We start from the raw sequence: 15,094 nt of genomic DNA on the forward strand, positions 1-15,094 counted from the left end.
ATTACAGACTGTTCTGTTTCTGACAGATTCTGTTTCATTGCATAGTTTGCTTGTTTTCTAGTTTCTATGGCTTATATTCCTCAATATAAATTGTAGAAATGATATGGTACAGTGGGCATTGTGTGAGAACAATTATGAACCTTGTCTTTGACAGTAACAAAGTGAATGGTTTACTCTTTATCATACTAACCTATCTCACGAAGTTCCGTTAAGTTTTGTGTGATTGAAGTTTTCAAGCTTTGGGTGAGATATCGATATGAGGAGAATAAGGAGTGGAAAGACCCTAAGCTTGGGGATGCCCAAGACACCCAAAGGTAATATTCAAGGAAGACTCAAGCGCCTAAGCTTGGGGATGCCCCGGAAGCATCCCCTCTTTCGTCTTCAAAACTATCGGTATACCTTACTCGGAGCTATATTTTTATTCGTCACATGATATGTGTTTTGCTTGGAGCGTATTTTCAATTTTACTTGCTGTTTGAATAAAATCATTGGATCCGAATTATTAAACAAAAAAGAATCCTCCCATGGCTTGTTAATTATTTGACTACTCAGTGTCCTTCACTTATATCTTTTGGAGTAGTTTGTCATTTACTCACGTGCTTCACATATATCCTATGAGTAAATGGTTGAATAATTGAATATCATAAATATGAATTTATATACGTTTCATATGCTTATACCATGGGGAGTAATGACTTCGCATAGAACAAGTATAGGTAGTAAACTTATTGAAAGTTAGCAAATGTAGAATTGGTCACTTGAACAATTCATGAAAGAATATTGAAGGAAGAGAGATTTTACATATAAATATACTATCTTGGACATCTTTTGTAATAGTAAGCACTCATTAAAATATGACATGCTAAAAGGTTGATGTCGGACAAGGAAGACAACGTAATGGGTTATGTTTTCTTATATCGAAAATAAAGTATATTGTCTTGGATCATCCAACATGTTGAGCTTGCTTTTCCCCCTCATGCTAGCCAAATTCTTTGCACCAAGTAGAGATACTACTTGTGCTTCCAAACATTCCTTAAACCAATTTTGCCATGAGAGTCCACCATACTGACCTATGGATTGAGTAAGATCCTTCAAGTAAGTTGTCATCGATGCATGCAATAAAAAATTGCCCTCTAAATATGTATGATCTATTAATGTGGAGAAAATAAGCTTTATACGATCTTGTGGTGTGGAAGAAATAAAAGCGACGAACTGCATAATAAAGGTCCATATCACAAGTGGCAATATAAAGTGACGTTCTTTTGCATTAAGATTTTGTGCATCCAACCATAAAAGCGCATGACAAACTCTGCTTCCCTCTGCAAAGGGCCTATCTTTTATTTTTATCTTCTACCTTATGAAAGAGTCATGGTGATCTTCACATTTCCTTTTTACATTTTATCCTTTAGCAAGCACATTGTGTTGGAAAGATCCTGATATATATATATATATATATCCAATTGGATGTAAGTTATCATGAACTATTATTGTTGACATTACCCTTGATGTAAAAGTTGGGAGGCGAATCTATAAGCCCCTATCTTTCTCTGTGTCCGATTAAAACTTTGAACCCATAAATATCACATGAGTGTTAGCAATTGTGAAAGATTAAATTATAGTTGAGTATGTGGAGTTTGCTAAATCAAAGCTCTGACATAGACACTTCCTGAAGATAAGATGAATTGCAATTGTTTGATGACTAAGAATATAGTTTGTTAGTTTCAAGAAAGTTTATGATCTATACTTTAACATGTGAATAACTTGTTACTTGATCATGGAAAGCTTTATGAAAACGAGCTACTGTTATGATATATAATGATGCTAGAAAAAGTGACTCGAACTATCATTGATGAAACTTATGCACTTGCTAGCATTCACACTTCATAAATTATTTCTTTTATCATTTACCTACTCGAGGACGAGCATGAATTAAGCTTGGGGATGCTGATACGTCTCCAACGTATCTATAATTTATGAAGTATTCATGCTATTATATTATCAACCTTGGATGTTTCATATGCATTTATATGCTATTTTATATGATTTTTGGGACTAACCTATTAACCTAGAGCCCAGTGCCAGTTTCTATTTTTTCCTTGTTTTTGAGTTTTATAGAAGAGGAATACCAAACGGAGTCCAATTGACGTGCCATTTTTTGACGATTTTTTATGGACCAAACGAAGACCCCGGAGTAAAAGAGTTGGGCCAGAAGAGTCCCGGGCTGTCCATGAGGGTGGGGGGCGTGCCCACCCCCAGGCGCGTGGGCCTGCCTCGTGGACGACTCGGGCACCTTCTTGACGTGAGACCGACGCCAAAAATTCCTATAAATACATAAACCTCCAGAAAATAACCTAGATCGGGTGTTCCACCGCCAGAAGCCTCTGTATCCACCGAAAACCAATCTAGGCCCTCTCTGGCACCCTGCCGGAGGGGGCCATCATCACCGGAGGGCATGGAGGAGGATCCCGGAGGGGCCATCATCACCATGAAGGCCAAGGACCAGAGGGAGAACCTCTCCCCATCCAGGGGGGAGGCCATGGAGCAGGAAGCACAAGGGGGAGAACCTCTCCTCCTCTCTCTTGTTGGCACCAAAGTGCCATCAAGAGGGGAATCATCGCCGCGGTGATCGTCTTCATCAACATCACCATCATCATCATCATCACCCTCATCTCTTTTATGCGGTCCACTCTCCCGCACCCCGCTGTAATCCCTACTTGAACATGGTGCTTTATGCCACATATTATGATCCAATGATGTGTTGCCATCCTATGATGTTTTGAGTAGATATCTTTTGTCTTTGGGTTGATTGATGATCTAGATTGGTATGAGTTGTATGTTTTACTTTGGTGCTGTCCTATGGTGCCCTCCGTGTCGCGTAAGCATGAGGGATTCCCGCTGTAGGGTGTTGCAATACGTTCATGATTCTCTTATAGTGGGTTGGTGAGTGACTGAAACACAAACCCGAGTAAGGGGGTTGTTGCGTATGGGAATAAAGAGGACTTGATGCTTTAATGCTATGGTTGGGTTTTACCTTAATAATCTTTAGTAGTTGCGGATGCTTGCTAGAGTTCCAATCATAAGTGCATATGATCCAAGTAGAGAAAGTATGTTAGCTTATGCCCCTCCCTCATATGAAACTGCAATAGTGATTACCGGTCTTGTTAACAATTGCCTAGGACAATTCCACACACCGATCCACCATTATTCCATAATCGCTATTTATAATACTTAGTAATATATTTTAACTTTATGATAACAGCACCTACTTTCATATTTTAGCTCCCCAATATCATGCAAGGTTATCCTCTTCATACCCACAACGTAGTTTTATTTCTCGTTTCTAGTTGGAAGCAACCGTTTGGTGTACATAGAGTCGTATCAGTGGCAGATAGGGCTTGAGAGAATATTGATATTACCTTTAGCTCCTTGTGGGTTCGACACTCCATACTTATCACTTCCACCTTTGGAAATTGCTATGATGATTCCCTGCACTTGGAGATTATCAGGGGGCTTCTAGGTGGCCCACGAGGCAGGGGGTGCGCCCAGGGGGGTAGGGCGCGCCCTCCACCCTCGTGGACAGTGGGTGGCCCCCCTCTGGTGCTTCCTTCGCCCAATATTTTTTATATATTCCAAAACTGACTTTCATGGAGTTTGAGGACTTTTGGAGTTGTGTAGAATAGGTCTCTAGTATTTGCTCCTTTTCCAACCCAGAATTCTAGCTGCCGGCATTCTCCCTCTTCATGTAAACCTTGTAAAATAAGAGAGAAAAGGCATAAGTATTGTGACATAATGTGTAATAACAACCCATAATGCAAGAAATATCGATATAAAAGCATGATGCAAAATGGATGTATCACACCGTAAGATCGAACCCATCACAAAGCACCTCTTACCATGGCAAGAAAAAACGATCTAGTTGGCCTAACTAAACCAAAGATTCGAAGAAGAAATACGAGGCTATAAGTAATCATCCATATAAGAGATCAAAAGACTCAAATAACTTTCATGGATAAAAACATAGATCTGATCATAAACTCAAAGTTCATCGGATCCCAACAAACACACCGCAAAAAGAGTTACATCAAATAGATCTCCAAGAGACCATTATATTGAGAATCAAAAGAGAGAGAGGAATCCATCTAGCTACTAACTATGGACCCATAGGTCTACAATGAAACTACTCACGCATTATCGGAGAGGCACCAATGAGGATGATGAACCCCTCCGTGATGGTGTCTAGATTGGATCTAGTGGTTCTGGAACTTACGGCGGCTGGAATTAATTTCCGTCGACTCCCTAGGGTTTCTGGGATATTGTGGTAAGCAAAGAGGCGGTGCGGGAGGCCACCAAGGTGGGCACAACCCACCTGGGCGCACCTGGTCCCCCCAATCACGCCCTGGTGGTTTGTGCTCCCCTCGGAGCACCCCTCAGGTACTTTCTTGGCCCATCTGGTGTCTTCTGGTCCACACACAATTCACAAAAAGTTTTGCTGTGTTTGGACTCCGTTTGGTATTGATTTCCTGCGATGTAAAAAACAAGCAGAAAACAACAACTGCCACCGGGCACTATGACAATAGGTTAGTCCCAAAAAGTGATATAAAATGACTATAAAATGATTGTAAAACATTCAAGAATGATAATATAACAGCATGGAGCAATCAAAAATTATAGATACGTTGGAGACGTATCAGGTCTCTGATACGTCCATTTTGCATCATGTTTTCCTACCGTTATTTATGATGTTTTTATCCATAATAATGCTTTTTGGAGTAATTATAATGCCTTTTCTCTCATAATATGCAAGGTATACGCAAAGAGGGAGAATTCCGGCAGCTGGAAATCTGAACCTGGAAAAGCTATGTCAAGCTACCTATTCTGCACAACTCCAAACAAGCTGAAACTTCATGGAGAATTTTTATGGAATATATGGAGAATATTGGAGCAAATAAGTACCAAAGGGGGCCCACCAGGCGGGTAGAACCCACCTGGGCATGCCAGGGAGCCCAGGCGTGCCCTGGTGGGTTGTGCTCGCCCAGGCCCACCTCCGTTGCCCATCTTCTGGTATATAAGTCATTTTGACCTAGAAAAAAATAAGGAGAGGACTTTCGGGATGGAGTTCCACCGTCTCGAGGTGGAACTTAGGCAGGAGCACCTTTGCCCTCCGGCGGAACGATTCCGCTGGGGGAACTTCCCTCCCGGAGGGGGAAATCATCGTCATCATCATCACCAATGATGTCGCTTGAAGCTACGTCGGTATTTCCCCAAGGAGGAAGGGATGATGCAGCACAACGGCGGTAGGTATTTCCCTCAGATACGAAACCAAGGTTATCGATCCAGTAGGAGAACCAAGCAACACAACGTAAACAACCCCTGGACACAAATAACAACCACTCGCGACCCGAGGTGTTAAAGGGGTTGTCAATCCCTTTCGGGTAACGGCGCCAGAATCGGCAAACGGACGTGAGATAAATTTGTAGTAAATCGATAGATCGAATGCCAAATAAAATAAATAGAAATAAAATGCAGCAAGGTATTTTTGTATTTTTGGTTTAGTAGATCTGAAAATAAATGTAAGAGAAAAGTAGATCGCAAAAGCAAACATATGAGAAAGAAAACCCGGGGGCCGTAGGTTTCACTAGTGGCTTCTCTCGAGAAAAATAGCAAACGGTGGGTAAACAAATTACTGTTGGGCAATTGATAGAACTTCAAATACTCATGACGATATCCAGGCAATGATCATTATATAGGCATCACATCCAAGATTAGTAGACCGACTCCTGCCTGCATCTATTGCTATTACTCCACACATCGACCTCTATCCAGCATGCATCTAGTGTGTTAAGTTCACGGAGAAACAGAGTAATGCAATAAGAACGATGACATGATGTAGACAAGATCTATCTATGTAGAGATAGACCCCATCATTTTATCCTTAGTAGCAACGATACATACGTGTCGTTTCCCTTTCTGTCACTGGGATCAAGCACCATAAGATCGAACCCACTACAAAGCACCTCTTCCCATTGCAAGATAAATAGATCAAGTTGGCCAAACAAAACCCAAATACCGGAGAAAAATATGAGGCTATAAGCAATCATGCATATAAGGGATCAAAGAAACTCAAATAACTTTCATGGATATAAAAAGATAGATCTGATCATAAACTCAAAGTTCATCGGATCCCAACAAACACACCGAAAAGAGTTACATCATATGGATCTCTAAGAGACCATTGTATTGAGGATCAAGAGAGAGAGATGAAGCCATCTAGCTACTAACTACGGACCCGAAGGTCTACAAAGAACTACTCACGCATCATCGGAGAGGCACCAATGGAGGTGGTGAACCCCATCCGAGATGGTGTCTAGATTGGATATAGTGGTTCTGGACTCTGCGGCGGCTGGATGAATATTTCATCGACCCCCCTATGGTTCTGGGATTTTTGGGGTATTTATAGAGCAAAGAGGGGGTCCCGGGGGGCACCTGAGGTGGGCACAACCCACCAGGGCGCGCCTGGGCCTCCTAGCGCGCCCTGGTGGGTTGTGCCCCCCTCGGAGCACCCCCCAGGCGCAGCTAGGGCCCGCTGTGTTCATTTTGGCCCATAAAAATTCTCCATGAAGTTTCGTGGCATTTGTACTCCGTCTGATATTGATTTTCTGTGATGTAAAAAACACGGAAAAAACAGAAACTTGCACTTGGCACTTTGTCAATAGGTTAGTTCCAAATAAAAGATATAAAATGACTATAAAATGATTATAAAACATCCAAGATTGATAATATAACAGCATGGAACAATAAAAAATTATAGATACATTGGAGACGTATCAACATCCCCAAGCTTAACTCCTACTCGTCCTCGAGTAGGTAAGTAATAAAAACTGAATTTTTGATGTGGAATGCTGCCTATCATGTCATATCATTTCTTTTCTTTATAGCATGGACAATTGGACTTTTAGTTGTTCAAAGAAATAGTCTAGTTTTGACATGATAATTTAGATACTCAAGCATATCAACAAGCAACCATGTCTTTCAAAATATCAATGCTAAAATAAGTTATCCCTAGCCCATCATGCTCAAACATTGATCCATTCATGAAACACACTCGAATATTAGCTACACCCAATACTTAAGTACGATCATATTGCCTCCTAGTTGGTGCTTTTATAAGAGAAGATGGAGACTCAAAATAAAAATTACATAAAGTAAAAGAAAGGCTCTTCGCAGAGGGAAGTAGGGATTTGTAGAGGTGCCAGAGCTCAAAGCGAAAAACTTAGAGATAGAAACATTTTGGGAGGTGTATCCATCCCACCAACGAAACCGACTTAGAGTTCCCAGTAATTTCCATGCATAGATATATCATAGGCGGTTCCCAAACAGAAAATAAAGTTTATTCCTTTTTCCACCATACTTTCACTTTCCATGGCTACCCGTATCCATGGTTGCCCTCCATACCAACACTCCCCAAGGAATTTGTTATTTGACAACATAAAGTAAATTCATTTTTTTTGCATTTCGGGACTGGGCATCCCTAATACCTTTGCCTTACTCTCGTGCAATGACAAGTGAATAAACACTCATCTTGAGAATAACACATCTAGCATGGAAAATATTAGCCACCCTCACCGCTCCGCGAGCGAAACAAACACACAAAATAGAAGTTTATTTTGAAATTAGAGATGGCACATGCAAATTTTCTTAGAACGGCAAAAGAATACCGCATATAGGTAGATATAGTGGACCCATGTGGCAAAACTGGGTTAAAGGTTTTTGGATGCAGAAGTAGTGATCATACTTAGTGCAAAATGAATGCTAGCAAAAGATTGGGAAGCGACCAACTAAGAAACAGATAATCTCATAAGCAAGCATTAAGCATAAATGCACCACAAGTAGGATGTAATTTCATTGTATGACTATTGACTTTCGTACTTGCATAGGGAATCACAAACCTTAACACCAACATTCTTACTAAATCATAATTACTCACCAACATAACTCACATATCACATCATCATATCTCAAAACTATTACTAAGAATCAATTTTATTTCGTCCAATGATCTTCATGAAAGTTTTTATTATATCCTTCTTGGATATCTATCACTTTGGGACTAATTTTTATGTATTTCTTTTGACAAGCTCCAATAAGTGAATATCATGAGCATAATAAATTTTTCTTTCTCTCAAATTAATTTAAGTGAAGCAAGAGATAATTTCTTGAAAATTTTACTAACTCTCAGATAAATCTAAGTGAAGCAAGAGAGAATTTATTCAAAAATTCTAAAGCACATCATGCTCAAAAAGATATAAGTGAAGCACTAGAGCAAGTCCATAGCTCATAAAAATTTAAGTGAAGCATAGAGAGCAATTCTAACAAGTCATGACATAATTTTGGCTCTCTCAAATAGGTGTGTCCATCAAGGATTGATGACTTAAAAAACAAAATAAAACAAGCAAATACTCATATCATACAAGACGCTCCAAGCAAAACACATATCATATGATGAATAAAAATATAGTCTCGAGTAAAATACCGATGGTCGTTGGAAGAAAGCGGGGATGCCACTCGGGGCCATCCCCAAGCTTAGTTGGTTGCTCATTTTTGGATAATAGCTTGGGATGCTGGGGCATCCCCAAGCTTAGGCTCTTCCATCCTTCCTTCATCCATCGTAAGATAACCCAAAACTTGAAAACTTCAATCACACAAAACTCAACAAAACCTTCGTGAGATCCGTTAGTATAAGAATAATAAATCACTACTATAAGTACTGTATCAAACCAATTCATATTTTGTTTTTGTATTATATCTATTGTGTTCCAACTTTTCTATGGCAAAAACTCATCAAAGAAAACCATAGAGCCATCAAAATAAGCACACAACACAAAGAAAACAGAATCTATCAAAACAGGACAGTCTGTAGCAATCTGACTATTTAGAATACTTCTGTAAATCCAAAAATTCTGGAAGATTAGGAAGGCCTGAGAAATTTGTATATTGATCTACTGCAAGTGGAATGGGTATTTTATCGCTCTCCGGTAAAAATGAAAATTAATTTCGTGAGTGTAAAAGTTTCTATTTTTTCAGCAAGATCAAACAATTATCACCCAAGAAGATCCTAAATGCTTTACTTGGCACAAACACTAATTAAAACATAAAAAACACAATCATAACAGTAGCATAATTGTGCTAACACACAAAAAGGAAGCAAAAAGCAAAAATAAAATTTGTTCATTGGGTTGCCTCCCAACAAGCGCTATAGTTTTATGCCCTTAGCTACGAATAAAGCAAGGATCTAAGTTTTGTCATCTTTGGTTCGAGATCCATAAGATGCCCTCATGATTGATTCATAAGGTGGTTTAATTCTAGTTCTAGGAAAGTGTTCCATACCCTTCCTCAAAGGAAATTGGAACTTAATATTGCCTTCTTTCATATCAATCACGGCACCGATAGTGCGTAAAAAGGGGTCTACCAAGAATAATGGGCAAGACGGATTGCAATCAATATCAAGAACAATAAAATCTATGGGCACATAATTCCTATTTGCAAGAATATTAACATCATTAATTCTTCGCATAGCCTTTTTAATAGTATAATCCGCCAAGTGCAAATTCAAAGAACATTCTTCAAGATTAGTAAGACCAAGCACATCACATAAAGATATTGGAATTGTAGAAACACTAGCACCCAAGTCACACAAAGCGAAACACTCATAATTTTTAATCTTGACTTAGATAGTAGGTTCCCATTCATCATGCAATTTTCTAGGAATTAAAACTTCTAATTCCAATTTTTCTTCAAGAGCTTTCATCATAGCATCAACAATATGTTTAGTAAAAGCTTTATTTTGTTCATAAGCATGGGGTGAATTTATCATGGATTGCAACATAGAAATACAATCAATCAAAGAGAAACTATCATAATTAAAGTCTTTGTAATCCAAAAGAGTGGGCGCATCACTAGCTAAAGTTTTGACCTCTCCAAACCCACTTTCATCAATTTTCTCAACAAGATTTTCACCATCCGAAATATTGGGACGCCTTCTACCTAAAGTTGACTCTTCTCCAGTCCCTTTTTCATCAATCTTAACTTTACTAAATAAGGAATCAATAGAAGAAACACCAATCATTTTAAAATCTTCATCACTTTTATGAAAGAAATTACTAGAAAATGCTTTTTCTAAAAATTCTCTTTTAGCTCTAAGCATTGCGGTTCTTTTCTTACTTTCATCCATAGAAACATAAAGAGCTTTAATTGATTCATCTACTTTAGGCACAACAATTTTCATCTTGAGATTTTCCACATCATGAGCAATTCTATCAACACTTCTAGACAAATCATCAATCTTACTCAACTTTTCTTCTATGGAAGTGTTGAAAACTTTTTGAGTATTGATAAATTATTTAATATTATTCTCAAGATCAGAGGTGTTCCTATTATTATTATAAGATTGATTTCCATAGGAACTACCATAATTATTAGATGAATTACTAGGAAAAGGCCTATGATTAAAATTACCTCTATAAGCATTGTTGTTGAAATTATTTCGAGAGAAAAAATTCACATCTATGGCATCACTATTTTGATCAATCAAAGTAGACAAAGACATATCATTAAGATCAATAGGAGCACTTATACTAGCAACCAATTTCACAAGAGCATCAACTTTTTCGCTCAAAGAAGAAATTTCTTCAACCGAATTAACTTTTTTACTAGCAGGAACTCTTTCGGTATGCCATTGCGAATTATTTGTCATGATATTATCAAGAAATTTGGTGGATTCACCCAAAGTAATTTCCATAAAAGTACCACACGCGGCGGAATCTAAAATATTAAGAGAAATAATATTCAACCCCGCATAAAAAATTTGTATGATCATCCAAAGATTTAACCCATGAGCTGGGCAATTCCTTAGCATCATTTTCATCCTTTCCCAAGATAGTGAAACATGCTCATGTTCAAGTTGCTTAAAATTCATGATCTGGGTTCTAAGGGAAATATTTTTTGTGGGAGGAAAGTACTTAGTGATAAAAGCATCTTTGCACTTATTCCAAGAATCGATACTATTTGCAGAATCACGCAAAGAAAACGGAAATAATTTCATATTGACCACATCATTGCCCACATCTTTTTTCTTTTGCATATCGCATAATTCCACGAAGGTATTAAGATGGGACGCGGCATCCTCATTAGGAGTACCAGAAAATGGGTATTTCATAACAAGATTCAGCAAAGCAATATTGATATCACAAGACTCCGCACTAGCGGCGGGAGGAGCAAGCGGAGTGCCAATAAAATCATTGTTGTTGGTATTTGAGAAATCACATAACTTGGTGTTCTCTTGAGTCATGATGAATACACAACAAGATTGCACTCAAAAACAGACCCCATCGTTTTATCGTTAGTAGAAATGATACATACGTGTCATCTCCCTTTCTGTCACTGGGATCAAGCACTGTAAGATCGAACCCACTACAAAGCACCTCTTCCCATTGCAAGATAAATAGATCAAGTTGGCCAAAAAATCCAAATATCGGAGAAGAAATGCGAGGCTATAAGCAATCATGCATATAAGAGATCAAAGAAACTCAAATAACTTTCATGGATATAAAAAGATAGATCTAATCATAAACTCAAAGTTCATTTGATCCCAACAAACCCACCGCAGAAGAGTTACATCTTATGGATCTCCAAGAGACCATTGTATTGAGGATCAAGAGAGAGAGAGAGAGAGAGAGAGAGAGATGAAGCCATCTAGCTACTAGCTACGGACCGAAGGTCTACAAAGAACTACTCACACATCATCGGACCAATGGAGGTGGTGAACCCCACCTGAGATGGTGCCTAGATTGGATCTGGTGATTCTGGACTCTGCGACGGCTGGATGAATATTTCATCGACTTCCCTAGGGTTCTGAGATTTTGGGGGTATTTTTAGAGCAAAGAGGCGGTCCAGGGGGCACCCGAGGTGGGCACAACCCACCAGGGCGCGCCTGGGCCTCAGGGCCAGTTGTGTTCCTTTTGGCCCATAAAAATTCTCCGTAAAGTTTCGTGGCATTTGGACTCCATCTGATATTGATTTTCTGCGATGTAAAAAACACAGAAAAAACAGGAACTGGCACTTGGCACTATGTCAATAGGTTAGTACCAAAAATGATATAAAATGACTATAAATGATTGTAAAACATCCAAGATTGATAATGTAACAACATGAAACAATAAAAAATTATATATACGTTGGAGACGTATCAACCAACAACTCCCCCATATTGGGGGGGGGGGCAATCTCCATAAACATCTTCAACAACACCATCTCATCTCAAACCCTAGTTCATATCTTGTGTTCAATCCTGTTACCAGAACTATAGATTGGTGTTGATTACATCTTGTAGTTGATTACTATATGGTTTGTTTGGTGGAAGAATATATGTTCATATCCAATGTGCTATTTAATACCCCTATGATCTTGAGCATGATTATTATTTATGAGTAGTTACTTTTGTTCTTGAGGTCACGAGAGAAATCATGTTGCAAGTAATCATGTGAAATTGAAATGTGCTCGATATTTTGATAGTATGTATGTTGTGATTCCCTTAGTGGTGGCCTGTGAACGGCGACTATAACACTTCACCATATTTGGGCCTAAAGGAATGCATTGTGGAGTAGCAATTAGATGATGGGTTGTGAGAGTGACAGAAGTTTAAACCCTAGTTTATGCGCTATTCCGTAAGGGGCCGATTGGATCCAAAGTTTAATGCTATGGTTAGAATTTATTCTTAATACTTTTCTCGTAGTTGCGGATGCTTGCGGGAGGGTTAATCATAAGTAGGAGGTTTGTTCAAGTAAGAACAACACCTAAGTACCGGTCCACCCACATATCAAATTATCAAAGTAGCGAAAACAAATCAAACCAACATGGTGAAAGTGACTAGACGGAAATCCCGTGTACCCTCAAGAACGCTTTGCTTATCATAAGAAACCATTTTGGCATGTCCTTTGCCTCAAAAGGATTGGGCTAACTTGCTGCACTTTTGCTACTATTATCGTTACTTGCTCGTTACAAATTATCTTGCTATCAAACTACTCTGCTACTTACAATTTTAGCACTTGCAGACATTACCTTGCTGAAAACCACTTGTCATTTCCTTCTGCTCCTCGTTGGGTTCGACACTCTTACTTATCGAAAAGAGCTACAATTGATCCCCTATACTTGTGGGTTACCAGTCTCTACCAATTTAGTTGCTTGTATAATTGCATTCGCCGCTGCATATACCTGAGAGGGCCTGCAATGTTTCCTAGCAAAGAGAGCTTCGTTTCGAGATTTCCAAAGGCACCATAGAAAAATATATAAGTTAGAAAAAATAATCAGTGGATGGCCTGAGTTAAGCAAGGTTTGGATCATGTCAGAAATAGAATGATTACTTGTAGCATGGATTTCAATTCTAATAAAACATGGTGAGAAAAACCAGGCCGCTTTAGAGAAAGAGCAAAGGAAAAGCATGTGCATTTGTATTTCCACATTTGGAGCAATTTTCATTTATGTATTTAGAGAATTTACTTGCTCTCTTACCTGTAGGAAGCACTTTCCTAAGAATCCTCCAAGCAAATGTATGTACTCTTGGTGCCATCAGTTTGTCTTGCCAAAGTTGGTTTAGAAGAGCAATGATTTGTGGATGAGCCTCTTTCGGTCGTGTCTAGCAGACAGGTCAAGGTTATTGAAGCAATGCTTATATGCACTTTTGGTGGAGAAGTTTCCCGCAGGTGTTAGTTTCCAAATTAAAGCATGTTGCCCAGCAGTAGCGACTATAGGAGTATGAATAATACTATCGGCTATCTCATGAGTGAACAAAGTGTTAGTTAGATCAACATTCCAAACTTTTTTGATTTGCCAACCAAAGATCTTTAACAATAGCAGGATAGACAAAAGTGTGCTCTTGTATAATGTGATGATCATAAATTTCTTCCCATCTTGAAAACCAAGGAGACCTCCACAAAGAACTATTATCATCTATAACTAGCAGAAGATGGTAAATAGCGTTTTTGTTAGCCACTGCACTCACACTGTTCATTCGGAAAGTAAGTCCTCCTAAAGATTGTTCTCCCCAATCCAAGTTCAAGACGGCCTACCTAAGAGTACAAAAGATGGACAACCAAAAAGCGAGTAACGAGTAAGAGAGTGGCGGGTGACTAGCCCTACCCTCTGTCTTCCTGAGAAAGATAGGTTGGTACCTCTGCCTGTGAAAAGAAGAGAGAGACCACTTTAAGAAAGGTTGTCCACAAAAGACAAGTACTGGCTGAAATTAAGAGAGGTTTTACCTTTAGAATTTCAGCCCAGAAAGTTGATTTTGGCTTGTTTCCTTTGGCTCTCCAAATGGACGTGTCATGGTGATACTTAGCCTTGAGGATCAAAGCCATCTAACTATTTGGTTCTTTTTCCAACCTCCATGTGACAGAAAGAATAAGTCCTTGATTAATTATTAAGGTCATCTCCAAGGTCAAAGCTGAATTTAGTATGTTAGGTGCACGTGCACTACCATAAGACATCACCTGAAGACCTTTGTCTTTGCTAGGTGCCCATGCACTGCCATCAAAAAAATTCAAGGGTTTTCAAACTATTCTTTTTGAACGTCGACATAATTCATCTCCATCTCTCTCATACTCTGTAAAAACAAACATATATATATATAAATACACCTTGTATTATAACGGGCCCAGGAAGATGATCCCTCCAGACCTCTCAGGCCCTCTCAATAAAACAAGTTACAATGTCCTTTGTGGTCCATTTCACTTCATGATCAAGCACACATGTGCATATCCTTGCTGTTTTTTAGCAGTCGAATGATTCTTGTTTTTAAGTTTGACAACTTTATTTAAATGATTATCATATCCTTTACAAGAACTGGAACCGGGAAATAAGGGGTGTGGTTCGCCTAGACCTCTCAGGCCCTCTGAATAAAACAAAATCGAGCAAGTTCGTGTGAATCTACATTTGCTTCTCGCCCCTGGTGCATAATCCTTGCCCTTCCAAAGCTTGTCATCAAATTCCGGCAATCATAAGTGCCAACCGCCCCTGAAGTGCGGTACTCCGATGGGTTCTTCAC

This window comes from Triticum urartu, chromosome 7 (genome assembly GCF_003073215.2).
Source record: "Triticum urartu cultivar G1812 chromosome 7, Tu2.1, whole genome shotgun sequence".
Lineage (NCBI taxonomy): Eukaryota > Viridiplantae > Streptophyta > Magnoliopsida > Poales > Poaceae > Triticum > Triticum urartu.